Source organism: Sebastes fasciatus, chromosome 3 (genome assembly GCF_043250625.1).
Source record: "Sebastes fasciatus isolate fSebFas1 chromosome 3, fSebFas1.pri, whole genome shotgun sequence".
Taxonomy (NCBI): domain Eukaryota; kingdom Metazoa; phylum Chordata; class Actinopteri; order Perciformes; family Sebastidae; genus Sebastes; species Sebastes fasciatus.
The window spans coordinates 19,161,454-19,183,212 of record NC_133797.1 but is presented as its reverse complement, the minus strand read 5'-3'; the positions used below and the strand labels follow the sequence as shown (position 1 = coordinate 19,183,212).

Genomic DNA, 21,759 nt, shown 5'->3' with positions numbered 1-21,759 from the left:
GAGGATGTATAATTCAATAAGCAATGTGCTAAAGAATTAATATATTCAAGTTAATTATGCCACCGTGTAAGGGAACTGTTGTACATCGGATTACCAAAATGATTTTTACTTTTGACCTTGGTCTCTGCGGATCAGCTTCATTATGAGGTTTTAGTTCTAGCTTAACATTTTAAAACAATTGGCATGGAGCGGCCCCTTTATTTATGATTCAAGGATTGATGTCCTTTGTTTAAATAAAATATGGCTGAAAGGTGGGAGTGTGAATGAATCTTTTCAAGCGAGTGATTAGATGGGAAAGTTATTTATTCATGTTTATGTTAGGTTTCGCTATTCTTAAGACAGCTGCTCCACAGAGGGAAAAGCTGCAGAGGAGATGGAGAGGAGCTGGCTGGTGTAAAGTGTTGATAGAGGAACTAATGATATCTGAAGGTTTTAATGAGAGGTTCTACTTCTCTCAACCTTCACTGTTCCAATATGCAAACCACCCTGCAGGTCCTGTACCTGCTCTGAGCTGAACAACTTGTTCAGCGGAAAATGAGTGGCCTCGTTGTGTATCCTCCCAACTTTGACAGCTGGGAGACGCCTAAGGCTCATCCTCAAGCTACTACCTCGGTTTTGTGAGAGCAGAGCTGCTGCAGAAACACTTGGATTTTTTTTTGCAGTCTTCCATTAATTGCAATTCAATATCAGTGGCATCGTTTGTCGTTATACTTCACGCCTTTGTAGTCCTGATTGACAGTATGAATGTTAAAATGGAGAGGGCACTACTGAAAAAAAATATTCTTTACTGGCCAATGGCAGCTAATAATGATGATTTGAAGCAAGAGCACGGGTTCTTGTGGAGTTGAAGTGTGAACGTCAGCCTCTGAGGATCACAGCAACTTCTGTAAATTGCATTAACTTTTTACAATGTAGGCTAGGCTCTTTGTGTCTGCTAGCCTCATCTTATTAGATTTTCCAATTATTATTCCTTTTCACTGTGTTACTACCGGCAAAAACGCACACCCCTGACACAGTAAAAATAATTAGCTACTCCTAATAATGCAGCAGTGTGTTTGGAGCGGAGTTTTTTTTTTGTCTAGAGATCATGACACTCTGAATTACCTGAAGAATACCTGGAGCAATCTATGAACCTAATTAACTTCCCACAGAGATCAAATCAACACATCATTTTAAAATATATGGGAAGTCAAAGCGAGCATTTGCCAAGGTGTTACCCGTCCCTTCTGTCTCGCCAATGCTGCTTTCTCTGGGATCTATTGCATGTAAGCGGAGCTGAAGAATGACGGGCGAATGCGGTGGGAAGGACCCCATTTATTCCATCAAGTAATCAATGTGCAGTTTTAATTCATTTGAATGCACTCAATCATGCCCCTAATGTTGATGGCTCACGGTGTGCATCAGTTATGCAGGAGTGTTATGTAGCTTTGGTTTGGACCCATTTCATCAAATATTTATGGGGGTAAAAAAAAAAGTGCATCAAAATAGAAGTGAACAGAATTACACTTAAGTTTCTCATGTGTTCGGAGCTCTTGACTTGTATTGTTCTGAATACTGAGAGCTCTTTGGTCCAGGTTTCTTTGTTTTTTGGGTTATAAAGGGTGTTGGAGGATTCAGACATGTCATGAAACTTTTTTTTTTCCATTCTCTTTTTTGCTTATTTACTTAGATGAACTCATCAAACCCTTGCTTTCATGCCATAAAAGGCTTGTGTCTGAATGGACATATAGTACAAAAGCAAGTGATGCAAAAAGGTGAAATAGGGGTATATCTCTCCAGCTCAATTGAGCCTGCCTTTTCTCCTCACTCTTCATCAGCCTTGTCTGCCTCGCCTCTGTCTGCCAGTGTGTTTGGCTTTTAGATGTGATGTGAGCGTAGTATTCTCTCAGACCCAGGCAGTTACTTTGTGAGCAGCCGCTGCGTGCACACTGATGGTATTTCACTGCTGCATCCCCCAAAGTTATATTAAATTTGCAACTGGCCCTCTTTAAGTCTTTTTCATGAGATGTATGTTTTAAAGAGTGTGTCAATTCTTAAAGATGCCCTTGGCTTTTATCAGTCGTTTTTAAAAAAGCTTTCAATAAAGAGTGAGGCGGGAGCGCGATGTGGCGGTGGCCCATTTTGCTTGCATAAACTGCATATAAAATCTTAAAGTCAGATCTTAAAGGCTGATACGATCTGACTTAAAACCCGTCTCAACAAAGCCGAGGCTTCAATATTAATGAATTTAACTTAACATCGTTTTAACAATGATTCAATGTTTGCTCTTTTTTAGTTTAAAGCACTTTTCTTGTTTTTAAGCTATATCTATGCATTCCTTTTCACGCATAGCTTCAGCCGCTTAGTTCAAACTGCAATTAAAAGCCGTGGCTTCTATGAAGACGCCTCTTATAGCCTCGCAAGAAATCAGCAATGCTTTTTATTTCAAATTGGAGCCCATCTACAAATAAACCCCGAGCAACCGTGTCTGTTTTTAACAATCTCTAAGTTCCAGCTGTTCTGTTGATCTGTATCCCTCGTAGGGTGCCAGGCTAAAGCAAGGGCACAATTACTTCTTATTAGAGCTCTGACTCCTGATACACCTCTACCAGGAGGGGCGAGCCATCAATTTTAGACATGCTAAACCTCTTCTAGCAGGAGACAGGGGAGCCCAGCAAATGTGAGTTTATGTCTAGGGCTGATACGATAGCGGAGTCAGTGGTAGTGTCCTGCTGAGTTCCCGCACAGATCAGAGATCACAGATCCACGGATCTCACTCCTGAGACTCTGGCCTTCTGCAACATTTACCCACTACACGGGTTCCTGGAGCTGTCATTCATACGCTGAAGCACATACACACATGCAAGCACACGCACCCAAAGGACAGAAATTACAGTATGTCTTAATTATGTACATATCAGCCTCCAACAAATCAGGTCCTTTGACAGTCCTACATTAAGAAATTATTAAGTGTTTACTCAGTGGCGTGAATTAATCATGTCTTGGTTTGCATTTTCGCTATGGTGTGTTTTTTTTTTTTTTTACTTGATTGATTATGAGTCTACCTTTTCTTTTAAAGAATGCGTTTTGTTTTTTTAAAATAAGAAAAACAAATGTGATTAATTAAAGTTAAGGTATACCGTGGTATGAAAGTTAACTGTTATCATACCGTGTACATTTGCTGATCTACAGTATTGAGAAAAACTGACATAAGTGAGTGTGTGAGTTAAAGATACAGGCGGGAGCAGTCTGGTAACAGTATATGTTAATTGTTAATAATCATAGGACATTATTTTAGAAGCTCAGAGCTGATGTTATTTTTCATTTAGTAGTTAAAGACATGCTATAGTGCTGCTAACATGTAAACTAACATGCTTCAGTTATATAACATTATAGTTAAATACTATGTTTTTTTATCAGGTTTATAATTCTGTTTATTATCATTCTGTTCTCATTCCTTGAAGGGTCTTTTTAACTGATAAAACTACTCCTACTACTACTAAAATAGTAGTGTAATACCATATACCGTGAAACTGTGATATTTTCTCAGATGGTTATTGTACCGTTACAACCCTATGCTTTGTTCATTACTTTATTTTGAGTGTTCAGAAGAGATATACTGTAGTTTGGGAACCACTGCTGCTCTAATGTAAAACAGCATTGCACTTTTTCCCACTAGCTTCTATAAAAAACTCTGGGCCACAAAATTGTGAATACTGTATATGACATTGAATATATTCATTTTTAAATGTGCTCTACATGATATTCAGAGCATTAATATAGCAGCAAACAACTATTTGCTATGTAAAGATATAGAGAAGTAATGTCTACCTGAGCAGAGAATGAAGTCGCTCTCCCTCTGTGTGTGTGTGTGTGTGTGTGTTGTAATCCGAGCTTCTCCTTGTTTTGTTGACATAGCCGCTTTTAATGCATGTTCGTGCATGTGAGCGTGCCGCACTAGCTAGCTCACGGCCGCTGCTCTGCACTGCTCTCATACGGCGGTTACAGCTGATAACGCCGTCCCGACCGTCGGATTCGTCGCAGAAGTGTAGCACCCACCCTCCGGTTCCCCCTCAGGTAAACACTGTTAGCTCTGGCTGCAGCGTTGACGTTGTTTTCCCCGTTTCGATGTTAGCACCGTTAGCTGCAAGCCGGCGGCTCAGCTGTTGCCATGTTGAGAACCACGCAATAGAAATGTTTCCAATCTCGCGTTTAGCACCTTTAAGACCTCATCAGACCTCATATCTCATCAGCTTGGCAATGTTGGATACAAGTGCCATTTATTCACGCAGCACAAAAGAATATTGATCTCCTTTCATTTCATCGTAGTTTATTCATAGTCTGAATTTTCTGCATAAGCTTGACCTGCACTTGACTTGTCACATTGATCCACACACAGTCTATACTGACCAGAGGAGAGAGAGGCCAAGACCATCAATACAAAAGAGGGTCCCCGTTGACTTTAGCCAAGAGCTAATTATGCCTAAATTCTCATATAGACCAATTAGCAGACAAAAAAAAACTGTCACAGATTGATTTTAGCTGCTATCCTCCCTACAGATCCAAACCACGATAGGTTTTTCTCGCTGTGATCTGCAAAAGATGTTAGAGGTGAGTCTTGTGGACGATATTCGTGTGAAATGTTTCAGGAGAATGCACATTTTGGTCGGTGTGAGGAGTAGCGATAATTGTGAAGCTATGGTAAGATGCTAATTGCTGATACAGGTTGCAATTATATGGATTGGATATAGGTGTCTTGATAAATGTGATGGCATGGTGGTACCTAAAGTACAAAATGGAGTGGTGCAACGCTCAGCCAAATATCAAAGTGTCACAATCACGTTTTTTAATCACAATTTGTTTTATCGTCTCAGCTAAAGGTTGTTAACGGTGAGCACATGGACTCTTCCTTGGTCGACAGACTACGCAAATATTAAAACAGTAAAAAAAAAAAAAATGGTTTCATCCTCAACATCATATGAGTTATCTTTATCTATTAGCACTAGCTCATTTTCAGATCTGGAACCTATACCAGTATACGGTGGCTGATTTAAGGTTCAGGGATCTGATCGCCTCGGGCAAGTTATTCTAAGAGCCCCCTGATGTCAGTGGGACTGTCTGGCAGAATAAAAGGCAAGGCAATAAACTGGGGGGAAAAGTAGCACACACGCATTGAAATCGGGACCTCCCCGAGGCGATGGCCCAACTGGCCCGTGGTTAAATCCTCCACTGAAAGTGTAATAATCACACCAGAGCCCCACAGAGGGAAGGGAAGAGAAAGAGAAAAGAGTGGGGGAAGACACAGAGGTACCAAAACAAAAGCCACCCCTCTCTGTCCTGTTCTCTTTGTGCCTTCTATCTAAAGGGGAAAAAAAAGACAGCAAAATCTTGGCACTAAGAAAGGGAATTATAGCGGCTGTGATGACGACTGATGGGAAAGTGGAACAAGATCTGAAACAGATCACAAGGGTTTATTGTAGCTGTGGCAGTCATTCTGATGGGTTTGCAGATATAAGCATTAGACTTGTACTCTAATCCTGTCCATAGGCTATCGTTGGCTCACCCTGGCTGCAGATAAATGGTTAATAATACTTTGAGTACCCTGAGCAAGGGGCTTTGCAGTTGTAAGATTACTTAACACACATTTGTGCACAAGCAGAATGTATTACGGTTGTGTTATCTTTGGCTACGGTGAATTTATTTTTCTGCCTCTCAAAAAATCAACAAAAGAGGAAAAAAAGCCATTTGTTTAGATAGTAATATTAAGCCCTTATTACCCTTATTATTGCACTCCTCTTGAATGCCTCTCTTTCCCCTTTAAGAGTGCCCAGCAGGAACTCCCACTATAAATCACATTTAGTACCTCTGACATGTTAGAGGAAGTGATATAGCTGCCAGTGCTCTAATTGCCTCACCCTGCATGCCTCGTCTTTGTGCTCCCGTCTCACATTTTTAAGACACTTGCCCAAGTCGAGTACAGCACTACTGTGTCTGTGTGTGTGTGTGTATTTCAGATCTGCGTCCGTCTTAAGAATTGTGCAAATGAAGGGGGCCTGTGGAACAAAACACGGTGTCGTGTATTGTTTATTGAAAACATCAATTAGGAGAATGTTTTCTATCCAGAAACGCAGCTTGGGTGTTACCTCTTTTGTTCGCGCTGGTAAATTGCAGGGGAGGTTGAATGGGGCATGCTAATTATGACAGGAAAAGGTCAATCTAATTAGCGCTCCCTTTGAACTTGCCATTGAAAGTTCCCTGATATCTCCACGCAGACTTGACAGAGTTCAAATTAATCAAGAGTTGTCCTACATGCAGCAAAAAAACATCAACTTTTTGAGGGGGCTTTTATTTGCAGAGGGTTTTTGGTAGCAAGACGTGCAAATGAGCCTCTTTATCAAGTGGAAAGAGAACACTTTGTGCACCATTAAACCTGCACAATGCCGTAATCGTCTTTGTTTAGATATGTTAAATAAAGCATATCATTATGCTCTACTGGGTGCTAAGTGGTGTTTAAAGGTCCATAAATTCAATTAGACAACGTTTAATGCTGCCCCTAGACCATGTTAGTGCAGTGACGCACGTGATCCGGGGGAGGGTCGCGTCAGCCATTTTTAAGAATTATTACTTAGGATTTACATTTATATTGTCATTTTAATAGTACAGCCCTCTTCAACCGATAGGGGCCTCAGATGCTTCCAGGGCCTCAGCTCATTCCCCCCCTCCCTCAGGACTGCATCCCATTTGTCATTATACATAGCGAGAAAAAAAAAAAAAATCTCTCTTTACAGTCTCAGTCTTTCATTAGAGCGCTCCCGTTAGCCTGGTGCTAATGCACAGTTTAGCAGCCACCGCGGAAAATGCTAAAGAGGTCCTGACAACTCCTGGGGGTCGGCTAAGTGTGGGCCAAGGGTTTCTGTGTGTGCGCGTGTGTGAGTGCGCACTAGCATTAGCGTTTGAAGGGGGGGGGCGGTAGGATGGGGGTCCCAGTGGTTGTTTGCCTGTTTTCCATCAAGAGCCCTCATCTCCTTTATCCCCTTTGTGGCGGAGGCCCTCCTCGGGCAGTTCCCTCTGAGGGGGATCTAAAAAGAGCAGCTGCTGGGGAATGAGTGCCATTTCCTCCTGCTGTCACCAGCACACTGGCAACCCTTAGTCCTCCTGTCCCCCTCCACCCACAAACCCCCTATTAATATGCATATGAACTTGTTTCTCTTAGTTCTGAACTCCAGTGACAAAGTGGGAAAGCATATGCCTGAAATATTCATGATCGCACGCAGTAATTAAGCGGTGGAGAAGGGAACTCTGCGAGGGAGAGTCACTACCCCTCTGCTGGAGTTAAAAATTGCCTTTTTTTTTCTTTTCTCCAGCACTAAAAAGCATGTTGTCCTCTGCTTTCTCAGTAATTCTTCGAAGCATTTTTCCTCGTCGCGTGTGCTGTTGTGCAACACGGAGCCAAATGAGGCTTAAAAGAAGAGCGGCTTTTGTTTAGTGAGTTAACTCCAGTTAAGTGCCAGCGAGAACCCACAGTTCTCCCCCCACGTCCATCATTAACTGAGATTCTTAGATGAATTAAAGGATCTCTTATAGGAGACACTATTTTAAAACTTGTGAAACAACCTGCTGAGTAACATATTACGCTTAGGTTTAGATTAGAATATTTTATCTTAGGGTTATCTTATTCATATCAATATAATTCATGCATAAGTTTGAGCACAATCTGTTCATTATTATTTTCTGTTTCATGAGCATTCATGCGCTCCATCTTTGGATGCAACATTTAAAAATACACTCTGGTAGAGAAGATATTACATTTTGAAATTGTTGGATTATGTATTGTGTATTGGCAAGAATCTGGCAATATGATACGTATCATGATATAGGCGTTAAGATTCAATAAATTGCGATATTGTAAGCAAGGTGATATATTGCAATTGCAGTTTTTAAAATCAAATTTTACAAAAACTGTCATAGTTTAAAGAACACACCACCAGATGCATAAAATGATAATCTTAGTAAAAAAAGGGAACTTTTTTGTGCAATCAGAACATTGGGATCTGCATTTGCATTCATCACAGTCCCTGTAACATCCAACATCATTGCAAATGAAATAAAGTATTGACTGAGTTCATCTTTGCATGTAAACTATTAATTAAAAATAAATACAGTGTGTTTGAGAATCAAAACAGTATCACATGACATAATATCGCAATACTCGATACTTTCGATATTTTTCTACACCCCTACACAATATTGCAAAATAGTGCAGATATGATTTAGCCTAGGAGCTAATACATCCAAAATCAATTTTAGAGTATACATTTAGCATTTTTGCAAAATGTCCAGTTCTTTGTGGAAAATGCACTTGCTTTATGTTTTTAAAAGACAGAGACTTTGAAGTCAGTGAATAAAGCGTGCTGCAGACCATTCAGAGATTTAGCCAGAAGAATCAGAGGACACAGAGGTGGACGCCTCTCTACAGCCACCAGAGAGATGAGAGAGAGGGGGGGGGAGGGTGGTTAGTTATGGAAGGTGAGAGGGAGGAAGAGGGAGAGAGGGCTGTGAGATGGTTGCCGAGGCTTGACAGCCAGGTAGATTGTATCTGACATAAAGCCCAGAGATGAAAGAAGAGCGGACAGCTGGCCCACTGCACTCAGCACACTCCATGCAGTTGCACTCACCTCGCCATGCCGCTTGCCCCCCCCAGCTCCCCCTTCGTTGTCCGCCCCCCTCTTTTCCCGCTCTCATTCTCCTCCTGTTTACGCTCTCCTGACGGCTCCTCGGGGGTGTGTCCACGACCTTCCACCAGGGGATCATCCTCCTCTCTCTGGGCCTCTGTCTGGCCCCGGCTGGCCCGTCTGAGGAGCAGCGGTCCAGAGTTCAGCCTCCCTCTCCTCCTGCCTCCCTCTTCGTCTCCACGCCTCTCCTCTCCTCTCCTCTCCTCTCCGCCCCATGCCTGTCATCTCACAGCCCACTCAGTGCCACACTGGCTTGTTTTGTCAATAACCATTTATTTGTTGCTGGAATGGCAGCAACCATTACATCTGACCTCCCTGTTTCATCAATTATGGATAGATTATTGGATGTGAACATCTGCAAGAGCTTGCTGTTGGACTCACCTCCTGGCAGGGATTAGATAAAGTATTAAACTGTTGTTTATTGTCAGGCCAATACTCTACTGGGAAGCCAGAGAATTTCTACAACCCCACAGCAAAAAATAACTCCCATCAACAAGGCACCTTAAATAGTTTAGCAGTGCTGCCGAGGCCCCCTCATGGTAAGATATGGGCCATTTATTATTTACACTTATTACTGGTTGTTATAACACTCATGGTAAAAGCTCCTGGCAGATGGGGCTTAGTCATTGTTTGTCACCTTTTGTAAATGTGTGAACCAGAGGCCAAACACACACATGCACTCAGATGGCTTGTCTCGAAAAGCAACATGGGACAAGTGTTTCTGTTCTGCATAGAGAAATGACCGCTGCTAAAACCACTAATGATTGAGAGAACAAGCTCATGTAGAGACCACACATACACCCACACACACACACACACACACACACACACACACACACAGACATGTACACACACAGTCTCAGGGGTCAGAGGGATATTTAAAAACACTTTTAGGTTATTTATTTTTAAAACATGCCAAATAAAATGTTTAACACATGAATTATAGATTTTAAATGGATATCTTCTGGCTGAATATGTAACACTGGCATCGTATTTAAGTAATAGATGGAAACGGGGGAAATAGGCAGCAGTGGTGCTAAATAAGGATCAGTGTGATGTATGACCTGTAGGCTCAAGTTGTTCCACAAAATGTTCCAGTACTGTCAAGGATGGATTTCAGTTTTTAGCATGACATGCTTAATGTCATACTACACTTTAATCTCTCTCATTGTTGTGTCTGATAACAGGATAATCTATTTGTTTACAGATATTGTTTGTAGTTAGATTGTAGTCTTTCATGAAGTTATTTACTTTAAACATTGAAGGAGTTGTTAAAATGTAACTGAGTAATAAAAAGCATAGATATGTCAGTACAGGCAGTTTATTGCATTTAAAAAAAATTAAAAAATCATACAGTTTAAGTACACTTTGTTTCCTATTACAGTATAAATGCCAGGGTTTTTGTACTTGTCCATAAGAAGGAATGCATCGCCTAGAGCCGGGAGATATCAATATAATTATATTAATAATAGTAATTGTTCCCCAATATCATTCTTGTATAATTCACGGTATGCCATGATTCTGCAGAAAGTTGATAAACGCCAATATTGAATTATTCTCGAGAACTTGATATCATTATTATGACAAGAAATATGAATTTTTTTTTATACATTTTGTACACCCTTCAATGTTGTTTAGTTTACATTTTTTCGTTTGTTGATTATGCTTCATGTCTTTCCCATATTGGCACTGCGTTCAAAATTTGACACGTTATATTAAGGCTGGGCGAAATGGCCAAAATCTTCTATCCCGATATAGGTCATTTCATATCTCAATAACGATATATATCACAATATTGCATGTTTTCTGGTAATTCAATAAATAGTCTATATGAAATAACCACATGGTAAAGCCTGTTTGTATACTCCTGTGTGAATTAAATACTTGACAAATGAGTATTTTCTCATTCAATTAAGAACTTTAGTGCAAAATGATCATATTTTCTGAGAAATTGGAGTTAGTATGTGCTTGTTATTATCAATTTAGACGACGTCATTGTGTGTCATGATATCTCGATATATGATTTCATCACGATATGAATCCATTGAAAGACGATAAATCATCATGTTGAATTATGGCCGTGCCCTACGTTATATCTACAAAGCTTAAAATTCCTTGTGCACCTCATGAGCCATATTGGATCTTTCCTTTCAAATTCATTCTTAGACATGTTTATTTGTACAGGTGACCCGAAGTTGGACTAACAGGCTTTTTTTCTTGGCTGCTTAGTATCTTCCCCATACTGCAGTGAAGAAGAGGTTGCTGCGCTGCCTTTTTAGTCCCCTGTCAAAGCCGCTCACAGTTCACCTTCAAGGCATCTGCTCAGCTGTCAACACCAGTTGTCAAACCGACACTTAGCATTCACATTGTTTCTGTGAAAATGAAGATATGTATTTCCACAGTGTATCCAAAAAAACAGCACGTACTGTACTGTAGCCCCAGCATTTTCGTTAATATCTTTAGGTGGTTTAGGCAGTGATGTAACCTCTGTCAAACAGGAAGTGTCTTTTTTTTCCAGGCTTTGAACAAAGAGCGTGAAAACCTCCTGTGTGCTAGAGAGTAGCGGGGCACTGTGCATCAAAATATCAGCGCAGGTTGAAAGGCACAAAATAAGGTCAGTGTCACCGCACTGCATTATTAATACCCCACTGTTTATCTCCTTGCCCATTGAATCTGTGCACAAGAAAATGCTGCCTCCTATGACATATTGATGCAATTTCCTAGCTTTACATGTAGAAAAAGCAATCGAAAAACTAGGTGTTACACACTGGCAGCAGGTTGCTGAATGGCATGTCGCCTGGTAACATAAATTGTCAAACACAGCAAAACGCTGGTGAAACCAGCATGTTGTCATGTTTATTGGAGGACATATTAGTGTTTGAACACAGGCTGCTCTGTGAATTATAAAAACATCTTTGGATATTAATTTATTTTAAGGATCAAAATAACTTTTTTTTCTGTTGCAATATAAATAAAAGATTACTGTTATAATTACATTGATCATACATTAATCGGGCGCCCTGGCAAACAATAGTCATTCTGTAGCATTTCAGTGAAAAACTCATCCCCTTTGAGGACTAGGAGGATTAGAGCTGCAACGATTAATCAATGAAGAAATTAGTTGTCAACTATTAAATTAATCGTCAACTATTTTGATAATCGATTAATCGGTTTGAGTAAAGAAAAGAAGTCATAATTCTCTGATTCCAGCTTCTTAAATGTGAATATTTCCTGGTTTCTTTACTCCTCTATGACAGTAAACTGAATATCTTTGAGTTGTGGACAAAACAAGACATTTGAGGACGTCATCTTGGGCTTTGGGAAACACTGATCGACATTTTTCACATTTTAAAGACCAAACAAATAATCGATTAATCGAGAAAACAATCAACAGATTAATCGACGATGAAAGTAATCGTTAGTTACAGCCCTACTTGCTACCCAGTGTGTCCTTGCTCATGTTTGTTTGTTGTTTATTGTGGTGTGGCAAAACACAATTCTATCTCGTGGTGTTTCAATACTTCAAATAAAGATTTAACTTGATCCACTCTATTTAATTTATTAAAAACTTGTTCATGAGCACTTTAATTCCTAAACAAAAATATCAAATCCTATTCATTATTAGCTGAAATGATATTAAGTCGCAGCTGAGTCAAATTTATCTGTTTTGACAAAATTTAAGGCCTAATAGTAAACAAGGTTTGTGACGTGATTGAACTGAAAACCTGACCTCTGGAATTTGTCATGAACTTCCAGTATGTGCAGTAGTATTAATTTCTAAATGCTTCATTCTTTGTTAAAGGTTTTAAATTGATTGCACCTTGTTGGTTATTCCATCATACTTCACTGATAATACATTTATGAAAAAGCCTTATTTGGAGAAAGAGGGATAGTAGTTCTTTGAAGAATTTGTCTATTTGACCTTCAAGTCAAATAAAAACAGAATTTATTGGCATTTTAATAATGTTTAAATTTTTTTTGTTCCACCTCACGATTCTTTGTTAATGCATTACCGTCAGCACATACTGTATACAGGTAGTAAACAACGCTGCACCACTATGAAGCACAACACGCTTTCTCCCCTTTGTCTTTTGTCTCTTTCATGTTAAAACCGCTTACTAATTAAGCCGAATGCCACTGCATCCAGAGTGCATGCTTCCACACACACACAAAGGGAGAGAAAGAGAGAGAGCTCTCTAATGATCAACACGCGCCAGCGTCTTTATTATCCCAGCCAGCCAGCCAGCCAGCCAGCCAGTGTCTCTACAGCCGGCTCATGTGCTGTTTAAGTGATTGTAAATCATCCCACAGTAATGGCTGAGATTAGCATACTATCAAAAAGCTTTCTTCATGCATGATGTGGTAACATCTCAGGGCCCTAAGTGTTTTATGGTGAGTGAGACCGTATCACCCATGGTCATTAACAATCTAGCGGTGGCCACGCAGGCAGCTGTACTCGGGCTGCTGCTGTTAGTGTTACCAGATGCGTGAGGAAGATGCAGGCTTGGACTGCAGCCCATTGTGGGCGCTGCCTGTCAGGAGCCATTAGGCACATGCTTTTTGATTAATGCTCTAAGTGATGGTGTGAGTACTACTCAGAGACCGGCGCAGGGAAAGAGGGGAAAGAAAAGGTTATCGCCTCACTAAGGAATGCCTGAACGGGCGCCGTAGTGTCAGTGATGATGATCGTGATTATGGTCTGCCTTTTGCCAAAGCGGTGGGTGGGTGTGAGGGAAGCAGTGTGATGATTTTTTTTTTCTGCACAGAGTGGTTTTAGGCTCTGATTTCCTCTTCCTGTTTTTGAGGGGGATCCTGCTTAGGGAGAGGATCTCAGGGTGTCCCCCCCCCTCCACCCTCCTCCGCCTGACTGCTATTGTGACCCATGAATTATTGATTAACCTTGGTAATAGAAAAGATATAACTGTGGTATGCTTTGACCTGCCTCTTCTGTGGTGGAAAAGTGTTAATACCAAATAGATATGCATATGCATCTAGATGATAACATAAGATTTATTAAAAACAGGATACAGATTAGCACTTGTCGTGTGTGATTGCTGCTTGAATAGAAAATACATTAAATGTATTTAACAACTTTTCTCATGTAATTGTTAAAAAGACGCATTAGGTCTGAATCATATTAGAGTCTAGTGTCGATCTAGACTATTTAAGGTTTTATATAACTTTTATGTAAGTGAATATGTCATCATCTATTGAACATATCTGTTGTTACAAAATACAGAATGACATGAACTTCTTGGATACATGTGAAGCCAAAATACTTATCTGATCACTGCCATTAGAAATGTAATTTTGGGCTGCGGAGCAACAAGACCCATGTGTTCTCATGACATGTTCAAATGAATCCATCTGTTCAGGTCGTGTTCCTGTGATGATCTCACCTTCCACAGCGGATCAATAAACGAAACGCTATGTTTAAACTGAATCAAATTTTCCAGTTGTAGGGTTGGGCTTTCATCCGCAACAAGCCCCTACAGTCCTCACTCTTAGCTTTACCGTATATACAATTAAACGCCCCAGTAACCTGCGCGTTTTCATTAGATTGGACCTGTAGGGATGTAGCTGCACGTTTACCCCCACCCCAACCTAAAAGAGATGACCAGCCGCGGTAATTGCATGGCGCTGTGTTTACATTTATTCATGAAACGGAGGACCGCCTTTTCATCCCCATTTCCACCTGTCACCCATTCCATTTGCCGCGTCAAGAGAGAACCCCTCCTCACCCCCCCACCGCACCCCATCAAACTTGGTGCTACAATCACTAATCAGTCCCTCCCCTCGCGAATAACCACTGCCTACTTGTTCCCTACCGATATTTGATTCCCCGCCAGTCTGAGCGAATGATTAAGTTTTCATGCATTTGGTTCCACCAAAATGTATGAGCACTCAGCCACATCCTTTATTGATTACTTCTAGTGCAAACAGTAGGCCGAGTGTGATATACATAATTGGACAGTTGTCAGGGGAGGTCTAGCAGTGATAACCAGCGTCTTATATCCCCTCCCTGATGGATATATGACACACCTTGAAAGTGATCACTTGCTCCTGATGTGGGGGAAAAGATAAATAATGTCAGCTAAATGGCTTTAACAATGTAAAGCAACATACACACTGAGCTAACAATGTGCTGATAGCCTGATCTCAACATGAGAAGTGTTTACCGATTGCTGCGATGATGAAATACACCAGTTGTTGACTGATGTGAGAGTGAAGATACATCACCACCATACAGTGTAGAGCGCAGCCCTGTTTCTTTGAACTACCGTACATTAAGAGAAAATAAGACTCCAGAGAGCAGACGGAGGAGCCTTGTAGTTAATATACACAACATGTGCTCGGCTAATTATTTTCCTGAATGCTTATAACCACAATAAACTGGCTGCACGTTGTTGGAACAAAAGCAGGCTCACCAAGCCAAAATACTCTCTCTCTCTTCAGCCTCTAAAATTACATTTTCAGAGGCACAGAAGAAATAATAACACTCTAATCATCGCTAGAGTAAACATTGTTCTGTTAAGAAAAACAAAAAGACATCTTTAAAGTTTGTATTTTAGTAATGAAAAGCTAACAGTGGCTAATGCAATTGCCTGACCCGTGACACCGAGGTGATGAAATGTCCCAGCAGAATCTCAGGTTAGCCCTGTCTCTCTCGCGGTAATAGATTCAGCTGCACAAATGGTAGAAGCACAGATGTGTAATAACTCTATCAAACTCACGTCTCTGTGTTTTCACAAGGTTAGACACACACAGAGACACCCTCTGGAATTTCACATTTTACTGCTCCTCACCCTTCATCCATTCCAAAGAATAATTCTGTGTGGTCAAGGTTACAACCACTGTTTGTGTTTGTTGGGTAATCATACAGCATTTCCAAGGTAAGCCTCCCTCCAGTCTGGAGCCTCCGCATTACAAAAACATCCACTTACTCGGATTCATACATGGAGACATTGACACTGGTTGGGAGTTTGGTGGGGGCGAGGAGGCAACTGAAGTGGGACCCAAACAGAATCCATATTTAATACTGTGTTCCCACTTGGACATGTACTCTTTCAAGTCAGCATAAAAGGAGCTACAGAGACTTTGCTCTCTTTGACCGAGGCATTGTGGCATCTGAGATGAGCTGGTACCCTGTATAAGTAAATGCAAATCTGTGGTGGAATCCTACACAGAAAAAAACAACTCAATAGGCTACTGATAGCTTGGCACACAGTGGTCACACAGACACAGTGGCACCACCAGCCGTAATCCTGTATGTACCATGCGTCCATTTTTTTTTAATGATTTTTTTTTAACATTTTATCTTGAAAATAAAATTGTGACAACAGAAGAAAAATTGTATTTAGCCACCTAAAAGAATCAATATCAGTGAACACTATATTTAAAATACTTTCACCTCTTTATCTTGCCATCAGACAACCCTTTCTGACAGGGAACTGAAGCTGTTATATTGCTGTCCTCAAAGCCACCAGACCAGACTCTATTCACAAAAATAGTCTCGGGAGTTGCTGGTCTACCTCTGCATCAATCGGTTAGTTTGTTTGTGGCGCCCACACAGCAGTACATTGCTTAGCTTCCGTGCCGGTACTCCTGTCTGCCTCTCCAAACTGGGAGCATGCCGACCATCTAAGTTACTGTAGGTGACGTTAATACACTGAGTGCAAGGATGTATACAGTATACTGTACATATAGCAGCGTCACCATGCAGAAACCTACGTCAGGTCACGTGGGAAAACGTTTTTTAGAAGGGCTTGGGAAATTAGCATTTTGACGCTAAAACATACATATTTTGACCAAAATTTGAATGTTCACATTTGAATACATAAGGACCACCACTGGGAAGCTACAGAATAATATAAAAAACCTCAAAATGCCCCAAAATAATGGACTTAATAACTTAATAATGGACCGCGCGTTAACAATGTGCTTGAGATGCATTTTTCAAGCAGTTAGATGTAAATACAGTTGAAGGCTGGTGATTGGGGTACTTTTTGACTTTACAACGGCGGTTCGATCCCCGGCTCCTCCGGTCACATGTCGAAGTGTCCTTGAGCAACACACTTAACCCCAAATTGCTCCCGAAGGCTGTGGCATCGGTGTGTGAATGAGTATTTAGATTAGATCCTGATGGGCAGGTTGGCACCTTACATGGCAGCCTCTGCCATCAGTGTATGAATGTGTGAATGCTGACATGTAGTGTAAAGCGCTTTGAGTGGTTGGAAGACTAGAAAAGCGCTATATAAATGCAAGTCCATTTACCATTTACCATTTACAACGCTCTGGAGTTATTGGAAAGGTTTGGATCACAAGAGTTGGAAACAATCCTACGCACAATGGCGCCTTAAGGCACAGGCTGGCACTGAAAATGTAGTTTTTGAAAGGCTAAACGCCAACAAATAGGCCTATGGATTGAAGCAGAGTATGTTGTTAGATAAAAACAGGTTGTGAATTTTGGAAGTGATTATATCTATCTTTTCAATGAATTTTGACTTTTAGACTTTCCAACGCTACCAGTAGCTCGCTACCAGTTTCTGAGTGGTTTGCTAAAGGTTCAAAGAGTACGTACATATATTTAATAACACAAATTCACTTTGTAAACCTGTTTAAATTTCTATCCAATCTTTCCGGCCGGTAGCAGTCTATAAACAGAGAAGGTAATGGAGCTGAAAACAAAGCTTAAAAGACAACAGTCTCTGTTTACCAAACTGACTTTCAAGGCCAATACAGCAACAGAGGCTTTGTTTGGTGGCGCACATCCTTACCAAAAAGTCCTTGGCCTAGGGCGGCATTGTAATAGAGGCGATGACTGGTGGTGGCTGAAACGTTGAAGGACCATAAAAGTAAGACAGAAATGATATCTGCTATTGCCGATGTACAACTAGGTGCTATGAGTAGCTCACGGCCTCTTTCATTTTGTCAAATAACTCTAAGAGGAAAACAGGTTGAAGACCCCCTGGTTTAGCCTTCTGCAATTGCACAGAAATACCGTGTTTAAACACAATTTATAGACATGCAAAAAAAAGCAGCATTCGAATATTAATTTAGAATTCAAAAGTCAACGTTATGAATGAAGCTTCAAACGATTGAGTACAGCCCTACTTCATATTGTGTTGGAATGGTGTTGAATTTGTGTTGCTGTGGCATATTGTGATCACAAAGCTTTGTCTTGACAATTGTTATATTGATGAGTTTCATATTGTGTTTACTGATTAGGAGGGCACTCTGTTTACTATGTGTCGCTGTCCATTGACGGAAGGTGCTGAATTAATGTTGCCGTGGCATATTGTGAAGGGAGGGAAGGGCCTCCAAAACGTCCGTAGCCTCAGGGCCTAAAGTAATATTAAGGCGCTTCTGGCTATATTGTAGCCTATTATTTAGCTGGCTGTTGTTGTTTTCAGGCCTGTTGGCTGGTCTTTGAAATGGGTAATCAGAGTTTTATGGTGGTTTTGTATCAGTAACGTTGGTGCAAAAAAAAACATGAATCAATATCTCTCTCTTGCTCGCTCACTCGCTCACTGAGTGGAATGCGAATGTGTGCATGTGGAAACCTAGACGTAAGGTGCTGTAGCCTATGAGCGGGCAGGCAGTTCTTGTGCATACTATAGAATCGAATCCTGCCGGTGCCACTGCACCGACATGTCCAAACATTTCACTGTATCTGCAGCCGGCCGGCATGTAGGCGAAGTGGAAATGACATGTTCAGTGATCCAAACTCATTCATGAAGTCAGCGGTCACAGAACACATTAGCGCTGCTCTTTACTGCCTACCTATTGCTGCCATTTCATTTATTATAGGATAATTCTGGTTTATTACAACTAGCGTCTTATTTTTATAGTTTGGGTCATCTGTCCTATCGTTAATAATAACATTATACCTACCAAGTTAATTGCTGAGATCTGGGAGGACCATAGCAAGATTGCTAATAGGACATCCATCTGGGCAAAAAACATAAGCTGTCAGACAATCATACAGATCAAGAAACTTATTAGGAAAAGAAAACAAATGCAGTAAACAGTAAAATTATTATCCAAGCTGTGCTCTGTAAATATCCATCACAGGACTCTTCTTGGTTGAGCTTCAACCTACCGTACTTGAGGCAGTTGCAGTTTTCCGGTGCAGTAATATAACCAACAAATCGGGCAAGCTCAGTTTTGATTTTACCTTTACTGGCTAAACTATGGACTTATTTACTACCTGACTGATCCTGTCAAAAGGCGTCATTATGCTTCAACACAAGCACTTGTTGGCAGGGTCAGACTGGTACAAAATTCGGCTCTGGCAATTTTCATCTGGACCGTTCCCATCTGTCCAGATTCTTTCCTTCATTTGGTGCTGGGAGACTGTTAATGTTATCACTACTATAGCTTGCAGGATTTTGTGTTTGGATTTTATCGACAATAATGTTATTTTTGAATAATAGCCTAAATGTCTTATCTTAAAACATTTTGCAGCATCAGCCTTGACATTTTTTTTTCTTTTTCTCTCTGACCTTTTCCGCTCCACCTTTTTGCTTTTTCGGTCCTTTATTATCCACTTCATTCATATATTCATTCAACTCCGCTCTGTCTGTCTTGATTTCATTTGATTATTTCCCATATTCCTGATGGTGGCCTTGGGGCCCATCTTTTGCCAGAATCGCCAGATTGCCAGTCCAAGCCTACATGTCTGAAACCCTGTCTCCCCACACCTTTCCGACATCAATATTTTACAATTTTACAATTTTTGTAACCTTCTGAAACCGACAACTCGAAAAGCACACCCACTTCACACTGGGATTGGCCAGGTGTGGAGGTGGGAAACTAATCGTGGTTTGAGCCTCTTTCTCAAGCTCTCTGTTTTTGTCACTTTTCATGTGGACCAACATGTTCAACACTATTAATGCATTTGAGGAGAGACTGTCCGAAAGTGTGACGTTAATCCCATTTGAAGAGTTATCACCTCCCTCCCCTTTCTATGACGGTCAGCTTTTCAGTTTTTGTCGCAAGTGGGACTGTTTGAGACAGCTTTAAACACCTGCCTTTAGATGTGATTGCACAGCATGTCATGCAAACTAGTTTTTCAGGTAATCTGAAAAAAAATCATGTGCCTCTGTGTCCTCCGGTGGCCTTTTGAGTTTGTGACCCGGCAGCCATGTTGAGATCAGTTGAGGAAATACCAAGCACCGCCCAACAGCTGTAGCAAACTTTCTCATTTTACAGCTAAACAGTACACTACAAAATGTTTCTGAAAACATTTTACACAAGAATTAGGCATTACAGTAACAGAATACTGATTCATATTTCATCAGCGTTGCCTAGTTTGACCGTTTGATCGGAGTTTGCGAGTGATTGACAGCTTCCTCCGTTGAATGAACAGCCAATAGGAATGCTCTCTCTCTGAAATTACCTTTGATTGGACAAAGTCTCCCGTCACGGGCTCGATTTTTTGAAGTCTGAAAACAGAGCCATGAGGAGGTGCAGAAGTCTAGTTTTCTCTCAGAACACTTGAATTACAATATGCTGAAAGGTTATTATAGAATTTTTGCCCAATGATGCCAAAAAATTTAGCCTACTGCTGCTTTAACCACACGTTTCTTGGCTCATCTGACTTTGTTATAGTGATGTTATCGTGTTCCCAGATATATTAACTAATAGCCAAAACTATGAAAATATGACCAAAGTTGCAATTATCCTGTAAAGCAGCATCCAACTGCCCATCCACCTACCTAATAACCTACTTAACTGCTTATCTGTTTAAGTCATGTCCATCTCGCTGCGGGTGTGCAGCCAAGTGAAACAGATCCACTACCCCACCAAGACGTTCACTATCTGTTAAGAGATTTACCTGCAGTCTATACAGCAATTCTTTAGCTATAATAGATTGAAACTGTGTGGGAAAGAAAGAGCCATGCTTTCACCTTTTTAATCTTCTCCACATGCCTTCATTTTAAACCATCTCCCTTTTTCCTTGTTTCTTTACCTGCACCGCTCAGCTTCTATGACCTGCCCTGTGTCATCCAGGCTGCATGTAATTTATCCAGCCATCAAAGCCGAGCTGCCGTGCCAATCAGCCTATCAAGGGTTAAAGGGACACACTTGTCTGCGGCAGTACCCCGCGCACATCTCTGGCCCCGGCGCATCTCAGCAGTCTTTGCTAATGACTTGTAGCCAACAAATTCCTAAGACTCTCAGGTGGCTTCCTCCAACCAGGCTCTGTGCGATGATGAAAAGCCTGAGATAAAATAAACTGACAGTTGCAACTCATTGCGAGGAGCAGGCAGCACCCTAGCAGCAGCTGAGACCCCGGGAGCCCAGCACTCCCTCTGTTTTTTTTTCATCCTTTCCTCCATCACCCCCTCCATTCTCCTCTGCCCTCCTCCTGTGTGTCTCAGTGTGTGTGTGTGTGTGTGTGTGTGTGTGTGTGTGCGCACGGGTGATAGAGCTGGTGTGTTTGTTGTTGTATATGTGAATGCATAGCTAGTGCAGTTGTACTGTATGTATGTGTGTTTGTGAGCATCTACATGTGAAAATGCATGGGTGGATGAGTGCGTTCTGCGGAGGGGGTGCAGGGTAACTAGTGGGAGGGGAAACTAGATGCCCCTGCCACTGTTCCCTAATTAAAGCCCCTTCCCGCCTCTTTTATTTCAGTCCATTAAGCAAAAAACTGTGGCCACCCCTCTCTCGCTTCCACACATGACACACTCCAATCAATACACTCCCACTGGCTGCCTCACTGGGTGCCTCAAATGAATAGATTGCAGTGCAACATTATGTCTAATTGAATTTTGCAGGGGACGCCATGCAGAGCACTGTTGCAGGGTTTCAGATCTGTTCTTAAGGTTAAAACAAAAGGTTTTTCAAAAAATCAAATCAGAAGATTTTTTTAAATATACATTAGCTTTAGTGAATCATTTTGTATGACCATAATAATATACATAGGAATTATTTGTCTTCAGAATTGAGGTTATTTACATCACCTCAATACAAGATGAATTCATGCCTGATTCATTTTAACAGTTTTTTACTTTGTGATATCCAAGCAGTATGCCACAGC

General features: G+C 41.0%; 2 long non-coding RNA genes across 3 annotated transcripts in view; one reads left to right on the top strand and one right to left on the bottom strand.

Moving 5' to 3' along the window:
• LOC141764321 (uncharacterized) overlaps positions 1-21,759 on the bottom strand; it is a 254,565-nt gene that overhangs the window by 79,334 nt on the left and 153,472 nt on the right. The window lies entirely within an intron of this gene.
• The window catches only part of LOC141764322 (uncharacterized), a 145,922-nt gene that overhangs the window by 31,234 nt on the left and 92,929 nt on the right, over positions 1-21,759 (top strand). The window contains exon 2 of one of the 2 annotated variants that reach the window (XR_012593252.1): positions 11,230-11,325. The exons of the other annotated variant lie outside the window; for it this stretch is intronic. This is a non-coding gene — a long non-coding RNA (uncharacterized LOC141764322). The remainder of the gene's footprint in view (positions 1-11,229; positions 11,326-21,759) is intronic. 2 annotated transcript variants of the gene reach the window in all.